This window comes from Leptonotus elevatus, chromosome 14, assembly GCF_054856555.1.
Source record: "Leptonotus elevatus isolate MCC_2025b chromosome 14, RoL_Lele_1.0, whole genome shotgun sequence".
NCBI lineage: Eukaryota > Metazoa > Chordata > Actinopteri > Syngnathiformes > Syngnathidae > Leptonotus > Leptonotus elevatus.
In genome coordinates, this window is record NC_141252.1 from 9,979,456 (window position 1) to 9,998,552 (window position 19,097).

At 38.1% G+C, this 19,097-nt stretch overlaps 1 long non-coding RNA gene across 1 annotated transcript in view; it reads left to right on the plus strand.

Moving 5' to 3' along the window:
- Positions 1-18,546, plus strand: part of LOC147162901 (uncharacterized) — a 42,557-nt gene extending 24,011 nt beyond the window's left edge. The window contains exons 3-4 of the long non-coding RNA XR_015097159.1: positions 17,197-17,233; positions 17,826-18,546. This is a non-coding gene — a long non-coding RNA (uncharacterized LOC147162901). The remainder of the gene's footprint in view (positions 1-17,196; positions 17,234-17,825) is intronic.
- Positions 18,547-19,097: the final 551 nt, after the last annotated feature.

Here is a 19,097-nt window from a genome sequence, read left to right on the forward strand (position 1 = left end):
GAGAACAGTATTAATTGCAGCGTCCATTCGTTTCTTAGGTTTGTTTGTCTCCCCATCGGTGCTTCTTGGTTTCGTCTCGTCCAACCTAATAAAGGTCGGTTGCAAACGTATCAGCGGGAGCGGTACAAAACGTTTACTCCAGAGTTTGTGAACTCACAAATACCGCGAGAGTTAAGCTTACTGGCAAGTTTAGCGGATTCCGCCAGCTCCATTATTTTGTCGATTTTTTTATGTAATCTGCAAAACCCTCTGAACAAGCCACTGGATTCCAGGGAGTTAACCCAAAAGCATCTTCTTAAGAATCCAAATTTAACGAATAAAGGTCACACCTACAGTTGTGAGAGATTTAAGGCTTAACTGTAACAGGACAAAGACATCGCAAATGAAACACGCCATGTCTGTGTTACACACCAGAAGGACCTATCTGTTATCTACTGCTATGCTTCTGATGTGTTTTTCCAGAAACTGGGACAAAGTGAGAGTCGGCCTTTCAGGTCCGTCAATATTATTGACTACTAAGTAGGTGCTATGTCAATTGTTGGTATGGCAATGGCAGACTTGCTATTCTCTTCCTAAGCACCATTTTATCAGCTGAGATGTGAAAATATGCTCCAAGCCAACCATGACGCTAATGAGGATATCTTCAACGTTATGTATGATAATAGTGAAAATATTTGTGTTTTAACAACATACAGTATACTGTAGATGTAGGTCATTCTGTGCTTTTTGTGATTGTTTGGTTGCTGACATTGGTTCCAGTATCAACACATTCAAGCAGCATTCTGTTCTTTTTTTCAGTGGTCATAGTAACAAAAATGTTGGGACTCCTTTAAGAGGACAAAGAATAACCTGTACAGTATTACAAACCAATGTACGAAACCACGATAGTTGATATACTCGGGAAAGTCTTATTTACAGCACAGTTGTCTACTAAATTAATAAACATTAACTGTAGAAGGCCTTTTTAGATATACCATGTCTCTGCAGAAAAATCTCATCATAGAACTTCTCATGGAATACATTCTAAAAAAGCAGTTAAAGAAAACAACGCACTAAATTAACTTCTACCTTCAACTTAGATTAAGTACAGCCACCATAACTAATCAGATTTCCACGACGGGGAGGATTCATCGAGATTTACTGTGGGCTCCTCTCCATTTGTGGTTAATGAGTGTCTTCCACAGCTTCCTCACAGCTATTTCATACCTCGGGGATTTGAATAATTCCCATTGATGGTTTTGAAATTTCAAATGAGACGAGATTAATAAAAAAAAAAGCTTGATGAGGATAAAGCCGAGGATGAGGATGTCCCAAGTCATGAAGAGGGTGAGTGATTTCAAGTCGGATCATGTTGATGGCACGTGACAAACATTGTAATGACATTGAGAGTTCAAAGTGTGGCGCCTTTCTTGCAGAAAGGCTCGTTTCGACACATAACAATGATTTATAATTAAAACAAAATGATATCAAACTTTTTTTTTTATCTCCTCAGTTTACTACAGTTCACAAAAGGGTCATTAGTTTGTCTGAAAAGCAGATGGCTGTAGAAGCTTTTCCATAAAACAACTGAAGCAAATCAAAGTTAACAGAAACCGATATAAAACTCCAAATAAGTTTTGCTTGGATGCGTTTCTTTTAGTTCTCGACAAGGTTCAGAGTGTCCAGAAACAAGCGATGTCCTTCTACCCACATCCATTCATTCATCATGGACGTGTCAATTTCATTACACACAACAGGGTGGCTGAAAAGTGTGAAAGTGGAGTGTGCTAGCACTATGCCATGTGGGCATTGGTATTTAAGTTCCCTGGGATAAATCATTCCCGTCAATTCAGTTACTGATGAAGCATGAATACATATAGCGAATTCTGCTCAGACATGATTTATTTTAATTGTCACACAGGGACTCGCTATTACACCACTGTAGAACGGGTCAGTGCATTAGAAAATTAAAGCACAGACTCTAATTTGAAATCTATTTGTACATTCTTGCCTGTGGGATAAAGATGTGCTGAGCGCACGGGAAAAAAAGCTCTCCAAGTCACTTGGGTGCTACCACACTCTGTCTATGGGAACCCGAATGGAGCCACAGCAAAGGCAGGTCTTGCATGAATGAACTTACCTAGTAGGCCTAAGGTGCGTCTGGGGTGCTGTAACAGGGTTGTGAGGTCAGTGACTGTGTGGCAAGCAGGAGGATACTTATACTCTGGATTTCATAGGTTCTATTTCCGTGGATCATTTAATATGTTCCCTCATCAGCTTTTGGGTAGATATCAGGGGAAGCTGTGGTCTGCCAGTAATTCTTGGGATGCACGCCATTAAAGATGCCAGGCGTCTATGTACACCACTCGGGGGGCGCGGGGGGGGGGGGGGGGGGGGGGGGGGGTTGGCTTTTCGACTACATTTCCTTGATTGACCCATGATCTCTCTTTGAATGAGCTAGTGCTATTTCAATGCCAGTGTTGTATTGAGCAGAATAATGTTGGGAGTTTTTGCCATTGTGGAGGTCCGTGTGGCTCCCATAACTAACGTCATGTTGGTTTGTGTTAAGACTGAAACAATAGCATCTGCCACTGAGTAATTCATTACATTTTGCCTACATTATTTCAAAATGAGAGATGAAAACGAATTTGCAGGCTATAATGCATTGTTTTAGCCAATCAGACTCCTGACAGAGAACAACAACCCTTTCCCAGACCTGTTTTTTTTTAGATCAAATATATACATTGAATAATGTTATCTACATGTTTACAAATAAGAATGCTAAGTATCCACTGAGTGTGTTTAAAAAAATTATAATAATTTGTCATAGCACACAGAATAGCCCATCACACAGTATTAGAAGAACATTGTTTTACGTACCATGCTAACGCCGTTCAGCCATTTTGCCAAAAAGTCTGTCTTTAGTTAATACCTAAAAACGTCAGACAGGACATAAAAACAGTCCACATAAAAATATTTGTTCTAAATACTCATATAATTATGAGAACATTTGCATTAGGAAGCAGATCCAGAACAATGGAGGACCTTAGTTAGCAAGATAGCGCTCTAATCTCATTTCAGCTACCACAACCTTAGACTGCATCTTTTCCAACAATATAATGTAACTCTTGCTTCCATTTAGGAAGATAATTTATTGATCCCAAAGGAAATTCCAGCAATTACCCTAGCCTCAATCACAACAAGCTATGGCTCCAGCTTCCATTTTAGCTTGCAAAAACAATTACACTAGCCACCATGTTAGCTAACAATAATCCAAGCTTCCATTTAGTCGGATAATTTATTGATCCCAAAGGATATATTAACAATTATCAGAGTCTCCATCTTAGCTAGCAAGTACCCTAGCCTCAAAATAAGCTAACCAGTACAGTAGTCTCACCAGCTTCCATTTTCTCTCTTCCATTTCATTTAACAGCATAGTCCCTAAGTAAAACAACCCTAATATACCACATTGAGCAACCTTAATGTGTGTATTTATTTTTAGCATTTTTAAATGTAGTCACAATATGTAGCCTACAATCATTTTAGCATGTCCAAAAATCTACAAATTCAACAGGTAACCCCACATCAAGAAGCCATGTTTTTCTCAAAAAACAAAAAAGTTGCCCTCACAATACCCAAAAGTGTCTAGTGTCCTAGCTGACAGGTTGTCACTGTGAAATAATATTTTGTGTGTGACAAGCCCGAAAGGCACAATCCCTAGTGGCATGTCACATCCACTGGAAGACAGGCCAAGGCCCCTAAAACTCAGTGTGACAGGTTAGAGAGCACTGACGTGGTTCAGGCCTTTTTCTTGTCATTCACGTCTTCCCTTGCATTGATGTTTCTCACCGTGTGGGACCCCAGAGTTACACAACCGAAGACACACTTACTTTAAGTGAGGAAACAGAGGTCATGGTTCTTTGCAGACTGTCTGGAAAAAATGACCTTTGTCCTTTATGGCCAACAGTGGCTACATTGTCTTCACTGGCAGCGTCGCTGAGGCAAGACGAGCATACTCTCAATGTGATCCAAAATAAGCAACAGTATTCTAAAGGGGGGGGGGTGTGGGGATGGGGCAAATGGCTTTCCAGGGTCACTATGAAAGCTCCTACCAAGGGACATCACATATTTGAAAGGTTTTAAACAAATGCTGTATTTTAACATTCATACCGAATCAGATTGTTACCATGCATCATTTGCTTATGATCGCTGTTCGATTAAAAGCGTGACTCTCCAAATTTTGGTAGATCTCAGCTCAGGACTCTTTGGGATTTTCACAGCGCTAGCATTTGCATTTCCCTTTTGTGCTTTGACTGTAACACAACATTTGGAAAATGAAGGTTAATTATTGACATATTCATAATCAAAACATGTGTTTCTAATAAGATGCTATGTTTAAAAAAAAAAAACATTTTCTTGGAATACCATCTGGAATAACAGTTACTTTAGCCTAAATCTTCACAAACAATGACATCAGCCCCCATTTTAGTTAAGAATAGCACACTCTTCTTTTATTAAAAATGTTAAGTATTTTAGTCAACATTAATTTTAAAATACAAAAGTCCCCCGCTTAAAAATCCACCTAGAATGGATACAGTGTCATCCAACCAGGAAATGTCTAACAGGATCTTGTTTGAAGCACAGTTCAAAGAGCCCTGATCAATCTGTCTGATGGTTCGGCTCAATGCAGTTCAAGTCAGATATATAAATCATTCAGTGCTCACAGTATGGGGCCACAGCATATGAATGTGGTCACATGGAGGTCCTGCCTTTAACTGCCAAGAATTTACAGTTACTTCCTTTTAGGTTGCTTGGTAGTACTACTGTACAGTATACAGTAGGCTTCTGGAAAGTTCCCGTAAAAGAAAAGAAAAAAAGACCAAACTATCCTGCTAAATTTGAATAATTCACGTATTAGATGAGGCTTCAAAATCATGAAAAATCAAGCCTTTCTTTCTGCTCAGAAATGCTGTGGGCATGCACGTATGTTCACATGCATGAATGCAGTGAAACCACGCACAAGTGATAAATACATACAGAAATATGTGCCTGTTGCACGAAAGACATTTATGCTGCAACTAAGCATTTGCCAACCCTCAGTCAATCAGTGTTGAGGGGCCAGAATTGAAGGATTATGGTGGTTTGGTAGGATGTTAAACTGAGGTTCGCCCAGGGGAAGAGGCTAATGAGGAGGCCCCCCTAAGAGAGTTGACCACTCTGAATTGAATTGCAATGCTGATATTAAATGAAAGTCATGCTGCTTGTTAAGTTAATTTTAAGCAATAAATGTAAACACATTCACACCTGTTTTATTTGGAGATGTTTTTAATGTGTCTTTTTTTTTTAAGTGTGTAAAATAAATTAACTGTTTTATCAACCATTCTATATGACAGAATAAAGGCCTATATGATAAGAGTGACTAAACTAAGAGTAACTAATGAAGGCACATAGCAACTGCATTGCAACTGACCACATAATCACATTATCATCATACGGGACATAGTAACTGCATAATACTAGACAAACTAACATTATCATGGGGGGCATAGTAACTGTATAAGCAACTGACAACATCAACATCATAACACAATAACTCCACGACCCAACCCCAAAACAGTCACATAAGACCCAACTCAAAACACACACACGTATACATCGTTTTTGAATAAACTTTTACTTTCAATACGTGTTGGCCTAAATGTACCAAATGCATTGAAGACATTTTTTTTTTGTTGATGTTTTTTTTTAATTATTATTTTATTTTCCTGGGAAAAAAGAACTGTCATACATATATTTTTTACAATGATTTTAAATAATAATAATACAAATTCCCAGAAGGAACATTTAATTAACTGAAAAGATTTACAATATAATTGGACAAATTAAAATGTTAATCATAAAACTCAGGAGAATAGAATGCATATAGCAAAGTTATGGAGTAAAAGTGTTATTGCTTTTTCTTGTTTCAGCTGTAGTCGTAACTTTTCAGGCAATGACAAAAAAAAGTAATCAGCCTCTCTCCATAAGCACATTTTATGTATATTGGGAATTTGACCGTTTCATTGCAGTGCATGCACAGAAAACAAAGGCTTGTTTGATTGTTTTGTTTTTACAGTTTCTGTCTGAAGCTTAAATCACTTGACACCAAATGAATTTGTTCTCTCATGTACTAATGATCAACGATGAGTGGAGAGAACAGCTAGTCGGGAATATAATGAAATCATAATTTAGCTTTTATTGTCAATGTTGAAGTTTAAATAAAGAGAGATAATGATAGATTGGTTGGAAGAGTTTTGACCCCAAAAAAGGGACAAACCAAACAACTGCATCCACCCAATCAATCTCAGGATGAAATCAATGTCCCCACCAAACCCCACCAACATCTATATCTCAGAAAACTTCACAACAATTACAATTATACCCTGGAATGTCATTCAAGTGTAAAAATGAAAAGGTAGAAACCCTATGATTGTCTTTGCAGCCTACAAATGACATAGTAAGGATACGCAAAGGCGCTCAAAAGTCGGAATGATGCTTATGTGACTGCCTAAATCTCCCAGTTGACATTTTATCTCGTGTGCTGTGTCCCGACATAAACTCACACCTCAGTAGACAGAATGTCATCATTTACATATATATTTGTAGCTTCGTGTTAAACATTTCTTCCTGCCATAAAACCTCTTCAATGTCTCTACATGTGTGTTGATAAGGTGTGTAAGATGATTTTCTTGGCTCACTGTAAACGGAAACTATGCAGATCGATTATTTATTACAGCATAAAGCTACAACAACAAATCAATACATTCGATAAAAATCGATAATGAAAAGTGTTGGCAGCGTTAACAACTACAATAATGTAATTGCACAAGTGTGCACACCCTCATAACTGGGGATGTGGCTTTGTGCAGAATCAACCAATCACATTCAAATTAATGTTAACTAGAAGTCAGCACACACACCTACCACAATTTAAATGAAGAACCCTAAATAAAGTTACAACACAACCCAAAAAAAATGGATGTACCTAATTATAAATGTATCTGTTATGACTGTGTTTTGGGTTGGGTCATAGGGTGAAATGTGAATGTTTTTGGGTTGGTTCATGGGATCATTGTGGTGTTATGGCGTTGATCTTGTCAGTTACTATGCAGCTACTATGTCCCTTGATGATATTTGCGTTGGTCTGAAGTTGCTATGTCCATTAAGATGCCACTCTTGTTTTGCAGTTGCTATGCAGTTGCGATGCCATTTATGATGATTTTTGTTGTCAGTTACTATGCAGTTTATAGGTTCCTATATTAGCCACTGTTAGTTGGGGTTTTAGTCAAGGTGGAGGGATTTATGAATTGCTCCAAATTTTTGTCAGTGTTTAAAATAAAACCCTCAAAAAATGTCTGTAAAATTCTCCTGGAACAGCTTAACTTGATTTGGGGTTATTCAGATACACTTAAAATGGTGGCAGTCGTGTGCTGATTACCATTTAATACATAAGAGGGTGTGCATACTTGAGCAACAATATTATGTCAGTTGTTTATTTTACTTTCTCTAAAATATTTAAAAAAAAATTATAGTGGTGTTGCAAAGGTCATAGGTCACAATGGTGGGAAAAGTTTTGCATTCAATTATCTTGGTCAAATTTTTTATATGACAAAAATCTCGCATTTGAAGAGGGGTGTGCATAATTTTTTACATCCACTGTATCTAAAGTACCTATCTAGCAAAAATCACATTTTGTGCAAGTAGTCTGGCTACGCTACCATTTTTACATATTTTTCAAGTTATTTCAAAAGATAACAGTTGGGTCTTCAGTATTGACAATTTATCTCAACCTTCTCTCTTTTATTAACCACAGATAAGACCCCTGCAGCCAATTTTGCAACAGCAAATAACTTTGAAATGCATGTTTTTCCTTTCTCTCTCACATCTTGTGATATTTTTTTTTCTTATCCAGCCGATGATCCGCACGCCATATATATTTCTAGGTCATAGATGCTCCAATACATGGCCATGTTGTCTGCATGATAATCACTAATTCACTTTGCTCTGGCTCCGATCCGGCCACTGACCCTCACTGACCTCCTTCCAATTGATTTTGCGCTTGAACCTTAAAGCGGCTGCACATTAAGGCGGGATATCACGGGAAGCTACGACAGATGGGAAAGAGAGGAGAAAAAAAAGTGAATGGGACAAAAGAGGAGAACAGAGAAGCATTCTGAGAGGACAGAAAGAAAGTATTTAGCCATGAGGGGAAGATAGATGGTTACTTTAAGGACGCATCTGGATGGGAAAAGTGAGACTAAATGATGAAAGCCGTGTGAAAAGTTAACAGCCTTATTTCCTGCTCGGCCCACTGAAATATCTCTATGACACTGACAAAAACGCACACGGATCTGATTTTCTCCAAAGTGAAGGACAAGTTTGGATCATTTAAATATTTCCACAAGGCCCCCTTCATGGGTGTGCGTGTGTGTGTGTGTGTGTTAGCCATAGCCCCCTACTCCACCCCCAGACTAAAAACAAATTCAGTGATAATTGTTATGTTTGAATTGATGTTTACACACCACTGATTTAAAATGCTGTTGGATTAGTGTTATTTTATTTATGTATTTATTAAAATACATTTTATTGTTTGTTCTATAAAAAACTGCCATAAAGTTCATGCAATTTTGAGGAAAAATGCTATATCCAGATATAAAGGTATTTTTTTTTTTAATTATCTGTTTGTTTGTTTTATTTTATTTTATGTATAAAAAGTACTAATGGTATTGGTGCGTGCGGTATCGGTGACTACCCGAGAGTTAAGTATTCGTTCTGGTATTGGTCTGAAAAAAAAGTGGTATCGAACATCCCTGGAGGCTAATCACATTTTTAGGAAAGCTAAGTTCATTTTCACAAAGCTTTACATGATCATGATTTCTTTGTTTAATCACGGATCAGCGATAAACACATTTAATAAAATGATAACCAATTAAATCAGAAGATGGAGCAGTATATGTATTTAAAATAAAACTTAAAAATTTGCTCTACAGTCGACCTCCACCATTGATATAGACTGGTCTGGCCCACGATTAGCAAAAAAACCCCGTATTAACTGACGTCAATTGAAATGCACGGAGAGAAAAAAATAAATTAAAAAACAAACAAAATATTAAAAAAATGCTAAGAATCATTAATTATAACACGCAATGTCTTAATTATGTGGATTGGTCAAATTAAGACATTACAGCTAATCATCAAATTAGCATAAAATGCTAAATATCATCTGATCCCGATCCAGACGATCAGATCAGTGTAAAGTCTAATATTCACTGACCACACCCGCCTCCAGCCCTTTTCAATCAAGAAATCACTTAAATAGAACTTGCCCGACAAAAACGTTCGCCAACGAAAACATCGAAAATCTGCAAAAAACGCCAGGATCCAAAGAAATTCAACTGTAACTTACTGCACCTGTACATTTACTAAATCTTTTATGATGACGAATATTTCAAATGTTCACTCTGGGGCTGTTTTCAAAATCCAAACATACGAGCGTTCCAAAATTGACCGTCTTTCATTAAGGTTGCGCTGTACTATAATCCCACTTAATGCACAACAGCATATCATGACAATCCCCTCAATTATCATGCAAATATGACCCCTAGGGGTCATACGTATTAGAAGGATGATGCCAGAGCAATCTGATTGGATGAGGGGCTTTAGCAATAGAGATCCAGTACACAGCTGTAGCTTGACAGTGTTAACAGAAAACACATTTCACTTGGCCTTTGTAAATGCAGAATTTCTTAAACAGCTCTTGCATTAGATTGTGTACTTAATATTGTGATGTGTGTGCATGCGCGTCTGTGGAGATGAGTTGTCACGGGATGCATTTAGATTTACCTCATGAAAGTGTCAGAGAATGGCCCAATTATTCAATAGTTCACTTCCAGCCGCGCAGTGTGTCGTTGCAGGCAACAAAGTCTCTATTTATGTAAATCAGATCAATAGGACAGCCATACAAACGGCCCGCAGCTGCGCGCAGCCATCAAGCGCCTCACCTAATGTAATAAGGAACATCAATAGTTGATTTTCGAAGCTAGTGGGGCAGAGACGCCATAAACGACGGCGACGAGATTGGCGCAGCTTGGCTCCGGTGCTCCATTTTATAAACAGTCACAATTAACACGGGGGTGTCATTACGGAGCGAGGGGAGCCGCGAGATGAGTCGCTGAGAGGAGATTAATAACTGCGAGGGGAGTCAAACCGCTGCGATGCTCATTCTGGTTGATCAGAGTTGACGCTGACATTTGGAAATCGGGATGTGATCATTAATCATGCCGAGTTGTTACACTCGCGTGCCTCGACAGGCGGCGGTGTGAGGGGGCCTGCGCGTCTGTTTTGTGTTTTACCTCACCCGGGTTCGGCGCTGCAATTTGATCTACTGCACATAAAACATGTTATATGTGAATTAAGAACTGCTTATATGTCTATCTGGCCATCCACTGAGACACTCAAAGTTAATAGTATTTATCAGAGGTTATCTTAAGGCACTTTACACATGAAGCCGGTCAAGAAGCACACTCATACATTAAATATTGTATATATAAGATAACTAAATTAACCCCGCATGCACTTGGCAAAGGAGGGGAGTAAAAACTATTTGACTATCAGAGACGTTTTTTTTTTCCTTAAATGAGATATACGGCCTTTAACATTCTTTGGTCAAATAACACAAAGGATAAAGAATTACAGCACACACAATATCCACTTGTCGCACTCTTGTTTAAATCACTCGGTTTATAGAGTAAGGGGTTCGTTGCCATGACGACCATTGGCAGAGCTAAGGCATGCAATGAAGCAAGGCTAACTCAGTGTTGCCATCTTTTGTGGCTATGGTTAGCGATTTTTACTAACTGGTTAGCAATAGTTTCCCAGTCTTGTAAATCAATTCATAAAATTATTTGAAACAGTATAATTATGTAAGTTGCTTTTGGAGCAAACAACATTTATTAAATTTGTCATTTTTAAATTAAAAAAAAGGTGCAAATATATACATTTAAACAACTCAAAATTAGTATTAATAATCTTTTATTTTTGTTTACGATTTTGCCAATTTTGTAATTGTGGAGTGTAATAATTGAAATTGTAATTTTGATTAATTGCACAGCCCTATTTTGAACCATTCTAAAGTTTTATTCATAGCCTTAATCTGTAAGGCTACAAATAAATGGTAGGCTACTTCATTTATAAAGCGCTTTTCCACCGGATTGTGATCGTGACTTGAATTAGAATTTATTGTGTATGCTTTGCTGCTTGTGGATGTAAAGAGCCCACTTTTGTGCCCCGCTCAACTTTTCATGTCAGAGACGCCACTGGCTAAATTAACCATCTAGGTCAAAATGTTCACATCCTCTTTAAAGGTGAAATATACGGAAGTGTGCACGCTAAAAAGAGAATTGTTGAACCAATTAAAGATTAAACAGAGAATTGTTGACCAACTTAATAAAAATGCCCCTACCCCTATAATGCCACAGGGCAAGCATTTAGCCTACATTATACCAATACATACAAAAATTAGGTAGATAAACTTTGTTCATTCGTATTTTTTTACGATTTATTATTATGTCATCAGAGCATGATTTCCGTTTTCCACTCTTTTCAATTGGGTTTGCGCGTGTGTAAGTCAATACCCCGATTTTCAAATTTAGTGGTATAATGTAGGTCAAATGCTAAAAATAATTTGCTTTTTTTTTTTACTTGTTAATGCGCAAATCAATAACAGATTAGATTAGATTAGATCAGATTATAGTATGTTATATTATATTAGATTCATTTTTATTGTCATTGCACATCACAAGTACAAGCAACGAAATGAAGATTGCATCCAACGAGAACTGCTTTAAGCAGTGACTATTAAAATTAGGGGTGGGAATCTTTGAATGTCTTTGATTCAATTCCGATTTTTGTGTCTGCAATTCGATTCAGAATCGATTTTCGATTATGAGCGATTTTTGATTCAGAATGATTTGATTGACAATGATTTTTGCTTCAATCTATAGATGTGCAAGGAATTGTAATAATCTACTCTAGTCTGACTCGCTAATGCTAATTAGTGCGCTACTCGCGGCACTTTTATCACTCAAAAGAACGGCTCCACGCTGAAAAAAAAACTTTTATTAGAATAACTTGATCGTGACTGTTTCCTTCTACTCTCTAATGTGGTTACAACAGTGTATTAAGACTGTCAGTGGCCAAACCGGGATTTTTATGAGAATCGATTTTTTGGCACACCCCTGATTAAAATATACATTATTATGTACATGGTGCAAGATAAAAAATGGACATAAAAACTATTGGGGATAAATATGTGTATATACAGGCTACGGCTATTAATAACATGACATTCTCTGCAAATACGTTTTTAGCATTTAGCCTCCAAGTACGTTCAAACTTATTCAAATATGTCTAAACATACTTGTAAATACAATTACTATAAACATATTTGAACTACTCCAAGAAATTTATTTTCATACATTCTTTCTATTTCAACTGAGTTTACCAAACCAGTTTTTCAGACCTGATTTTGAAGCAGGATTCATGAATCTGTATTTATAACAATGGCTATGTGACTTGTTTAACCCCATATTCCTTTAATAAGTGTTTTTTAAAAAAAAAAATTATGTGGACTCAAGTCTCAATGCCTCACCTCATCCTGCCATTCCGACAAAACAGGAGTGGTAAAGTCATGACACTCTTCTCCTCCAGCCAGACGCTGTGTTACGAGTGTTTTACAAGAGAAGGTTGTCTGGAGGAGATGAAGCTCTCATTCTTGGTTGCATTGGATTAGTCTGTCCAGGGTGAATCCGCCGTTTGTCACTGACAGCCTTCCAGTGGCTTTTACAGGCACCAGGTGAAGCAATAAAAGGAAAGCTTTGCTATCCTCTGGCTAATAGAAGGGCAATTCATCCACAGCAAGTGCAAGAACGGGTGGAGGAGAGTGGTGCAAAACATCCAGTCGGTTTTGAAGTTTGCGACTTCATTGCCAACCTAATCCCACCAATTACATAAATGACAAATGACTTCCTAGCAGTGGAATTAAGCACAATTCGTGGGAAAATAATCACCTTGTAAAATGATGCTTTTTTTTTTTTTTTGAATGGTGCACCACAGAAAGTGGCATAAAATACTAAGAGGATGTGTTTTAAAAAATGTTTTTGTAATTGAATATGTTTCTAAAAATTAAATAATAATAGTAATACAGCCAATTCTCATTTATATTCTTATTTGTTTTACATATTTAATGTATCCACACTTAAAGTGCACCTTGTGCTGCCTTACCCTCTGACATCTGGATTTTGGCCTGTTTTACTGCCGCTTCTCATCTCCTCTCCCCCTCCAGCGCTTTATCGGATTAAAAAGACTCTTTTGGCTTAAATTAACATCGTACAGCACCATACCATGTGATGTTACCCAGTTGATATCCATTGTAGCCTGGTCACCCTGAAAGAAAGAATCCATCCATCCATTCCCCAAATGGATTTTTTAGTTTTTCCTTGCTTGGTTGGGGCATTGCGACCAGGGGATATCGGCTATTTTAGTCTCACTTTTGTGATTACGGGCTGTACAAAAAAAAATCTACAAAATATCGTAAATTGGAACAATCCTGGAAATAAGGTACATTGAAGCATGACGGTGGTTAAAACATTCCTAGAAGTTAAAACATTTAAGCAATGGATGCATCATTGGAGTTAAACACTCATTTGCATTGTAATTATACAAAGCAAATACGTTTTCAAAAATTCACTTTTCTTGCATGGGGACTGAGCAAAAGAGCAGTTCAACTGAATAACAAGGTAAATATGCGTATGCAGTTCCATGGGTTAGCGAATGGCCTTGCGGGTTACAGCAGCATCGTATGCTCTCATTGTGTTTTGGTAATGTGTTTTCAAAGCACTGTTATTGCTATTCATGAAATTCAAGCAGTATAGCAAATAGCTCTTGCCGCTCACGGGCACGTCGCCGAGCAGCCTGAGGAGGTTTACTACTGTGTGGAAATAAAGACAGGGCTTTATTTGTGTATTTTTTTGTAAGGACACAAAAAAACAAAAACAAAAAACAGCCAAAGCAATCAGGATACAAAGAACAGAAAGCGACTGGAAAGGGTTCAGCCGTGTGTTTCTAAATTACAATTAACCCTTTACGGCTGCTGAGCTATTCCAACCTAACGGTAGACCGTAGATGCGACTATTGTAGTATTGTGATTATTTCCGTGCACAGACAATAAGCCCATGTTTGAAGTAGCCTTTTTTTGACAACGTGGCCAGAAGAATAATTCACATATTTTAATTAAATATAGCAAGTGGAGAATACACATGCAACAGTTCGATTGTTACACTCAACAAAAATATAAATGCAACTTTTGTTTTTGCTCCCATTTTTTACTTAAAGATCTAAAACCTTTTCCACATACACAATATCACCGACCGCACCTTCCAGAGTGGCCTTTTATTGTGAGTCTAAGGCACACCTGTGCACTAATTATGGTGTCTAATCAGCATCTTTATACGGCACACATATCGGCAAGGAGAAGTGCTCACTATCAAATATTTACACTGTTTTGTAGACAATATTTGAGAGAAATTGTGATATTCTATATGTGGAAAAAGTTTTAGATCCTTTGAGGTCATCTCTTAAAAAATGGGAGCAAAAACAAAAGTGTTGCGTTTATATTTTTGTTGAGTGTATATATTATCACATAGCTCGTGACCATTTCCAATTCAATTCAAAGCTACCAGGCCGAAATTGAATTGTTATTTGCAATTGAATGGTCATCTATTATTTGTGGATTTTCTATAGCAAGGCAGCCTTTCAAAAAGTTATTTACCAGCCTAACCGAAGAGTCACTGTGCAAATTAGATCCTGCTGAGTCAGACAGTGGTCACCACTGGCTTTTCTGTCTATAGTTGGTAGATCATCAAGTGTGCCTGGTTAATGATTCATCAACAGCCACAGAATCAATAGTTTAAAAGATGCTGCAAGTGAGTCATTCCTCGTAAATCCAGCATTCAGTGTTGTTACCTCCGCCAAGCACAAAGCGAGAAGTATGGCTTTTGTGTGCGTGTGTGTTAGCTTCATCGACTTTCAAGGAACTTTGTGGAAAGGTTATACATGTGCGTAGCAGGAATCCAATATGAAAAGACATGTTTATATGATCTCAATGGATCAGGCAACCACTTGCAGAAGGAAAATGTTAAAGTCTCAGTAGCACCCTCCCACGCTGTCCAGCACACCATATTATATGAGATTTTGCATATTTTTGTGGAATTGCTTGCATGTGTGATATATGGCCATTCACCCGTGACCCAAATTTGATAAGACAGAAATGTTGCATATGTCTATACATAGCTTTTTGGGTGAACGGTGTTTCATAATCCGCCTGGAGATGTGTCAGAGTGCCTCCAAATAATTTGTCTTCATGAAGGCATTTTCACTTGAAATTCAAAATAATGTGATTGGAAATGCTAGTTCTTTGCCAGGATTCCTTTGTGTTGCTATGCAGTCCATAACTATTTCACCATGGCAGGCAAGATAAAAAAAAAGAAAAAAAAGAAGTTACCTTTTCTTTTAAGGCCTTCTTTTAAGGTGAGGTCTCCATTCTAATCGCTGACCAGTGAATGTTGAGTGGCGGCCACCTCGTTAATCCTTTCTCCATCTTCTACACAATAAATTATGCATCAAAAAAAAGGAGCCCTTTTCCACCTCAATAGATGTGTCCCTTAATCCCTGGCTCCTAAACCCTGTTTAATCTCAACTAAGTCATTAAAACAGTAAAGGGATATCACAAAGGACTTTCAAGCCAATTGGCTTAACGCTAACATGATTAGATCATTGATCTCTCAGCAAAAAAAAGCTTTGGGCTTCCAGGTGCGAAATGACTCTTTAATGAAATCAGAGAAATCTCGTTACCCGAAAATGACTGATCAAAGTTAAGGCGAGGTGACTGCGGCGGCATTGCTCGCAATGTATCTATGCTAACGGTATTTATTCTCCCCATCCCCTCTTGACATTTCCAAGAATGTATGGCGCTGGAATGAGAAATCATGTCCTTAATCCCTTATCAAGCACTATCCATACCGCCATTGCATCTTTAACACGGATTCCTGCTTTAAGCTTTGATGGCAATCACGGCGGAACAACCTTTTTATTTCCCAGATGCACAGAAAGGAAATGGCCTAATGTTATTATAGCCTGATTAATGCAAGCGGCATCTTTTGGATCCGTTTCCATTGTGTCCTGTAGTCAACAGCGTGAGGATCACGCTTATCGGTCAGCTAAAAAAAACGCATCAGTAAGCGCCGAAGATTTCAGGGATGCCAATTTGCACATGTATGCCGCCTATCTCGACCGAAATAACCCGCATGTAGCAACACCTGAAGTGGAAATTTACCGGATATCACCCAGTGGGGATTACGACGGCCCCGGTTATAAGACGGGAACGCAATAATGATATGGCACAAGGCTTCATTTGTAATTAATAAGAAGCGATGAAATATCACTTCATTTCAGATTTAATCAAGAGTCATAATATTTCCTTCATCGGACCGCCCACCGATGCCGTGCACTTTGCTGAAGCTGATGGATGCACTGCGCATTAACGTTTACAACTCCCCGGAACGCATGTGGAATTTCCCGAGATGGAAACATTCTAGAGAAGGGAGACGCACACAGCGGCGACTAACACCACCAGATAGTAAGGTTAATAAACAGCGGTAATGAAAATTAATGATACAAATCACACAAAGACCTCAACACACTTTTACCTGTTTTAATTGCCTAGTGGGGACCCACTCGTTTTAATTAGCTAGATTGCGGCATTGATGTCCTTCGATGTCAAGATCCAAACTTGTCCACTAGCGATGAAGCCATTATCATAACTACCACAAAGGTATTGACTTGTACCCTCACATGAGTTTTGCTTACGCAATAAGTACCGCCATTAATTGGGGTAATGAGGCTTGCCTACTGACTTTCACCGCTGCCTTTGCTCTCAATCATAGAGTGATGATTTAGCATAAAGGAGACGATGGGCTGAGGTCATCTGTAATGTTTGATTGTCATTTAGCTACTCTCTCAATGAACCCGTTGTCCCTTAGGGTTGCTTTTTATGTGGGTTTTGTCTGAGAAGACATACCAAGAATAAATTGAAACTTTTTTCTTTCTTTCTTTTTTTTACAGCAAGCTGAAGTACCCTCCCTGCTTGACACAATCACAGGTCTGCATAGTTTAATAAGATTTCATTGATGATGGTTTACTTCGGGCATGTACACTTTTTGCATGCCAGTACTCAACTCTTGAGTAGTCACCTATTTTATTTTTTTTTACTGGCCACTGGAATATTTGTTTAATTGTATTTATTAATTTATTTCCAATTCATCTTATTGTGTGTTCTATTCAAAATTTAACTTTTATGAATATATATATATATATATTATATGTATAGGACGTTCTATAAAATTATTGGTCACTGTTTTTTGGGGAAATTTTGATATCTATAAATATATGGTATCTTGAGTACTGAAGAGTTGAGTACTTGTATCGACCCTGGTACAACCGTGGTATACAGGCTTTTCTAATCATAACCTTATATTTAAATGAATCTTAGTGGTTGAAAAATGCACTGAATTGCATTCGAATGCAAGGCATTAAAAACATTCATATCAAATGTCCCTGGCAAGAATATTAAAGTGCCAATTAAAAAATATATATATTTAAGAACAGTATTGCCTGTAAATGTTGCTTGCACAACAGTTGAAAAATTGGGTCACGTCACAATCTGTATTTTCTAACCCTTTACTTTTGTCCAGAAATTGTGGGCTACAGCCTACAGCAGAGGTGCCTTATGCTGCTTTCGACGAAGGTCGGAAGTCTGACTTTTCCCATTTGAAACCAGGAAGTATGTACGGGAAGGCACCCTTGAACTTGGAAGTCCCACTTCATCTCAGCATGCCTGATAACGATCCTGATCTTTAGTATCAGGTGTGTTGCTAGGCGGAAACATCTAAAACCTACAGGACTCCGGACCTCAAGGACCAGAGTTGGTGAACCATGCTCTACAATGTCGACCCCTTTGGGAACACAGACCGTGAATGGTAAAACACAATTTACTCGAGTATTTGATCAAGTTTTGTTTGCTTCAAACTCGGATTGGGACTTTGAGGCCTAAAGTCCGCATCTCACTGAGTCCCAAAAAAAAAAAGAGCCATTTATTTTAATCTGCTGCACTGTTCTTTTCATAGTACATGCATTCGGTTGTGCAGTAAGTGGTTGGACAAACAAATTAACAGCGGAGGTATTTTATGTTATTCTGTTTATGACTGTTTTTAGAGCCAATATGACACCACCAAAATGGTGGCACGTCAGGGATGACATTATTCACCTATGCAAATACTTGACATTATTAATCAAATAACAAGGCTTGGCTTAGTCAGCAAGGTTACAGGATGTCACTCGGCGATCAATACAAGTCGTCTAAAAACGAATTAGCATCTACACGCGAAGGAAGTGGAAATTTTACAAAAGGCTAGTGCTAAATTGTTTATCAATGACCATCTTTGGTTGCCTCTCGGGGGGTATATGGGGTGGGGGTTAATAGAGAAAAATAACATTAAAAAATGCTGATTTGGCACTATGTCGCAAAATAAATAAAGAATAAACTGGAGGCCTGCTGCTGGCTGCATACGGATGATGGATTTGAACAAAACTCAAATTTGATACATTGTCCAACGTGCAGCTCTTCTCTAATTAATGATAATTAATCACAGTGACGTTTTCAAAGGTGTAGTGGGTGATAATGTTGTCTGTTTGATGTATGGCCTGTGTGAAGCCCAGCATGCTCCTCTGTGGGCAGACTTGTTAAGAGTTTGCTTTGTGGCTTCCTTCTCATTCCGCTTGCCACGCCGATGAGATTTCACTTAATTGACAGCTACTTACATCCATTCGTCAACATGACAGGCATAGCAAGGTGCACCACATGCAGTGCGTACTTGGCACGCTGTAGTGTTTTGTGTTTTTGCTCCACGTTTTGTTGTTGTCTTAAATGGGTCAATCTCAGCATCAAGCGGCAATATTTTGTGGTG